We start from the raw sequence: 5259 nt of genomic DNA, 5'->3' as shown, positions 1-5259 counted from the left end.
TCCTCCAGCGCTCTCCATCCTCCCTCATTTTCACCTCAAGCAGATAGGTAAGAAAACTGAACTACATTTACTGAACTCTACTGATATCTACCTTTAAATTTGTTGTCCGGTGTATGGGGTTTTTAATCACAGGACTGACTCTTCCAGTGCGCTTTAAAATGTAACTTTAATGAGTTTTGCTGCACATTTTTGTTTATAACTTGTTTTGTAGCTGTAGTGTGTGTGAGTGCAAGAATAGTTTCACATAAGTGACAGTATGAATGCACTCACTGTTTAATTATGTTTTTTATTTTTTATGGAATAGCAAAGTAACTTGAGCCAAATCCCCCCTATCAGAGTTAGTTGCCTGTCCAGTTCACATAGTCTTGTGCTAATACTGTGTGGGAGAAAACCTGAGTAGTTGAAAGGATCTTGCACAAGAACCTAAAAGCATCGTCCAATTACAAGGTTTGAACAGAGAACCTTTTTACTGGCAGGAAACATCTGCCAAATCGAACATGCAGAGCCTCCCTAAACACCTCTATCACTTATATTCATGTCTTTTTATGATAGCAATATTTAATTACTCCATAAAATACATTTTTCTTTAGGACAGCAAACACCACCAAACAAAGGCCATAAATTCCACCCACATCTCCATCTCCGAGTTAATCAAGAAAAAAAAACTGGCACAATGCAACGGACAGGAGGAAGGAAGGAAGGAAGGAGTGGCAACGGATCATTGATGCGGGAGCCAAAATGAGTCATATTTAATACTCCTGGTTAAGGCTTATAAAAACAGTTGTGTCCTGTATAAAATTTGTCCTTCGCCCCCCAAAATCCCAGTTGTATTACACCATGAAGTCATTGCATTCAGTAAAAAGGGAAGTTGTTATAAAAGAAAAATTGCTGTGGGAGTTGCACATCTCTGAACTTCCCCAGTGGCATTAAGATTTTGTACACACTGGGAGATACCACTGCCATTCCATTTATAGGAAGTCTATAAATGGAATGGAAAAACATATCTTACGGAAATGTTTGTCAATCCGGTTGTTCAGTGATGACACGACGAATCCTACTTCCGGGCCTAAAGTAGTCTGCGTTTAATATGGCTTTTGTGTTGTTAACATGTTTAATGTTATGCATTTTCTTCTATTTGATCTCAAAAAGCTCCTAAAACAGTCAGTGATCACTGTTGACCTCCCTCGGCTTTTATTACCGCTAATCATTTATTTAAGCTCAGTTTTTAAAACCTTAGGATGTAACTACAGCCCAGCCCATGCAGCAGTATATGAATGACTAACCTCGTATTATGGATGGATTATCTCAGTTGTTCTCCTGGCTGAAGTTTGGTCCTTTTACAGCATCCTGCCATGCGATTACATTTGTTCCTGACCACCGAGAACACTCACGTTAACTTTTATCGAGTGGAAAAAAAGTTAGCTTGTTTATATTATGCTAACATAGCTGTGTCGCTAGCGGTCACGTAGCACATCATTATATACCAGCTAGCCCAACTTCAGTAACCCTACAAACGTCACTGCTGTTTAGTTTTCTGTCTTCATTTATGTTGGAAGTGATAACAGAGCTGTACGTTTTAATTTGTTTCCAAAACTCCGCAGTCAGGACATGCTATATTGTATTTAGATAGAAGCTAGCGAGCTAACTCCCTGCTAACTTCTAACTCCGTAAAATGTCATAAATTCCGTTTTCATGGATGCCTGGATGTTAAACTCAATTGTTACACCTGGTAGAGCAGAACGCTGATCATTTTATTAAAGATGAAAGACTTTAGACAGTTTTTCAACTCTTAGTAATGCCATAGTGATCGTTTGATATATGGACCTGCAGTGGAGTTTAGGTCCAGACACGGCTAGTGACATCAGACTGAACAACCGGATAGGTTCATTTCCTGACCCCCTCTCTAAAGTTTACCACATTAGTATAACTTTGTGGGTGCTATCAATTTAGGACCATTATGTTTACATTTTCACTGGTATGTAGTAGAGATGGACCGATCCGATATTACGTATCGGTATCGGTCCGATACTGACCTAAATTACTGGATCGGATATCGGAGAAAAATAAAAAATGTAATCCGATCTATTAATTATCACGAAAGCACCTCACAAAACTTGCAACACGCTGTAACTCACCTTAGAACGTTAGCACGTCGGAGCAGTATGCATCACGTGATAGAGCGGCTGTGGCATGAGGGACCTGTGGTCTGGATAGCATTTGGAGCTTCGCTAGCAACATTTCATCTCCGACAAAGTTATTCCCGAGAGAAGTAAAGCAAGTGTGTAAGTCCATCTCTGAATGTTTGTAAAGCATTCCTGCCTTAAGCTTAACAAGCGACTGCCTCTTCTTGCTGCTATTTCAATCATGAAACTGCTTAATGATCAGCTGATCGGCTTTTCTGTCGCGAGTCAGTCTCTCTTGTTTGTTTTTGGCCCACTTTGCACCAGAAAGAGGAAACCAGCGGCTGAACAACAGCAGCACGTTTAAGCTTGATAAGCTGTTGTTAGAATTTATTTATTATTACTTTCTACTCGAGGATCTTTTTCTACGTAGCTGACGGCTGGTAACTGTGCAGGGGCGGATCTAGCAAAGTTTAGCCAGGGGGGCCGATAGGGCATGAACAGGGAAAAGGGGGCACAAAGACATACTTTTCTTTCTTATTCTCATTTAAAATGTCGAGCTTTTAATAAATAATTATCTGACACCCAAAGTTTTAATTTGATGTAAAATGAATAGAAGTCAATTACTGTATATAGTGACTATTAAGTCTAATATATATACCCTAGTAAGCTATAGTACTTTTTCCTTTGGGAAGGTACCATCTGTGCAGTCTGCAATTTTGTTGAAGAAAGATGTTGAATCTATTTAATATTTCTTGAAAAATAATTGATTTCTGTGCATTTTTTTTCACACTGCATCAAATTAAGGTTGATTACGTCGATTAAGCATCATGAGGTGGCGCGTGAGGGGTGGTTCCCTATTTTTTATTTATTTATTTTTGTTGTTGCTGGGAGTTGGAACCCTATTAGTTAGGTTGCTTAATATTTACGCTAAGTACTCTTTAAAATACCAGAATAGGGAGGATGGTGTAGGTTTGAGTTTATTAGATTGATCAGTATTGCTGAACTATGAAATTTTTTTTTTGCATACAGGTATAACAGAATAGCTTTAGTGTAGTTGTTGTTTTAAACTTGAGTATGAACTTATACAAAATGCAGCAAGATATTTAAAAAAACAGTTTTGTCGATTAAAAAACACTATATCGGATTCATATCGGTATCGGCAGATATCCAAATTTATGATATCGGTATCGGACATAAAAAAGTGGTATCGTGCCATCTCTAGTATGTAGCCCACACACAGGAGGGCTGCTGTACATGAGCAATACCAGCAGACTTGGCGAAGCAATTCACTGGAAAGATTCGACACATTCACAGGGTTTCATCACACCGAGACAAGTTTGTCTCGCCCTTGTTTTCCCCCAGTGGTGTTCCTGAGTGCCATCTTAAAGGTTCCAGGCGGCATACCTTTCTTCATTGTCATGTGTAAAGGGTGGAGACTGATTTCCTTCCATGAATGCTTTACAGGAATTTGAGGTAATAAGCAACAGCAATAAAACAAGTAATATTTGTACATTATTTTATCAGTCCACATCCTCACTACTTAGAGAACAGTTTCTCCAGTTGATAATATGTTGGTAACACTTGCTTCTGAGTCTATAAGTGGCTTTAACTGTATCTTACATCTGTGCATCTCAGTGATCCACCTTCACTCCCCGTTGTGAGCCACAAAAATACCGAATGAACCTGCTGTCTTCCAGTTGTCATAAACACACTTATAAACTGGACAATATGTGTTCTACTAGTTTTTGCTTTTCTCTAAACTCTCTGTGCTTCCACTTTAATATTTTTCCCCTTTTCTTTCTGTAAAAGAAACCGCTTCTGTGTTTTGTAAATGTGAACATGAGGCCACCTCCAAATACTAAAAAAAGTATTCTCTCACTTCAGTGGCATGTCAGGTATTTTTGGTGTGTCCCTTAAAGCTGCCAGTATGCTGTTAGTGGTGTTTTCCCTGTTGTGCACAGTACATTTTTATTTGCACCATATTCCAGTGGGAATTGTGGGCTTAACGGGAAAGAATCACATGTAAAGGCTGATTGAGTGCCAGCTGCAACGTGTTTCCTCGACTTTGAGCATTTTAAATTCCCTTCCACATAGTCATTGTTAGAAAAAACACACAAGATCAGAAGATAGGGAGAGGTTGTTTATTGTTTCAAAAATGACTCCATACATCATTCTCAGCAAAGGTCACAAGCCTCCCACGCTTCTTCATATTTTGCCAGCAAAATGGGAAATAGATGCAACGGTCTGTTTAACATAGTGCAAACATAAATCGACACCCTTCCACTGATATCGTTTCTGATGGGGCTTTGGTGTACAGTATATGATCAACTGGAGGCCCAGATCCATCTCTGTAGTCCACTGTCAGCACTTTGCTGTATTTTTTCCCTGTTTCTTAAAGACATCACTTTCAAATACTGTTCACTTGCATACCTTCCAATGTGACAAGAATAATCGAAAAGAAAGGATAAGCATATCGCTTTCATGTTATGTATTATGTGGTTGTGTGATGAAGCCAAAAAAGTCAGTCTTATATTCTGATTTCTAAAGTACATGATTAAGTTTTTAAATATTAACTTTATTTTAAATTGTTCCCAGATTTTTAAAGGGTGCTGTAACATTTTTGTATTATATATGCAGGTTTCATATAAAGACACATCTGTGTTTTTTAAATAAATGTTGAGCTAGTGGAAATCAGCAGTTAGGCATTTTCACATGAATTATCTTACAAACAGTGTTTTTGCCAGTCTTGTTTTTGTGTCATGTAAAATATACAGTAGCCTGCATCATTTAGAACAGGGGTTGGCTATAATTTTTTCCAAAGGGTCACAAATGTCAGTAAATGTCAAGCTGGTGGAAATCAGCAGTAAGGCATTTTCACATGAATCGTCTTACAGTGTTTTTGCCAGTCTTGTCTTGTCATCATGTCATGTTAGCAGTTTCATTCTGTGTGCTTGAATGTTTATGAAACCTCTCACTGTTTGCATCTGCGAATGAGTAATGCTTGTTATAAAGTTGTGCTCGGTCACAAATCCTGCATGCATTATGTCATGAAGTGATTGTAACAGGAAACTGATGTGAGCTCAAAGCTACTGTTGTTTCTTCAGTGACAAACACGACATAACTTTGAAGGATTCAC

This window comes from Aulonocara stuartgranti (genome assembly GCF_965226115.1).
Source record: "Aulonocara stuartgranti genome assembly, chromosome: 14".
Classification (NCBI taxonomy): Eukaryota; Metazoa; Chordata; class Actinopteri; order Cichliformes; family Cichlidae; genus Aulonocara; species Aulonocara stuartgranti.
The sequence above is the reverse complement of the archived record's forward strand: the minus strand, read 5'-3'. Positions refer to the sequence as shown.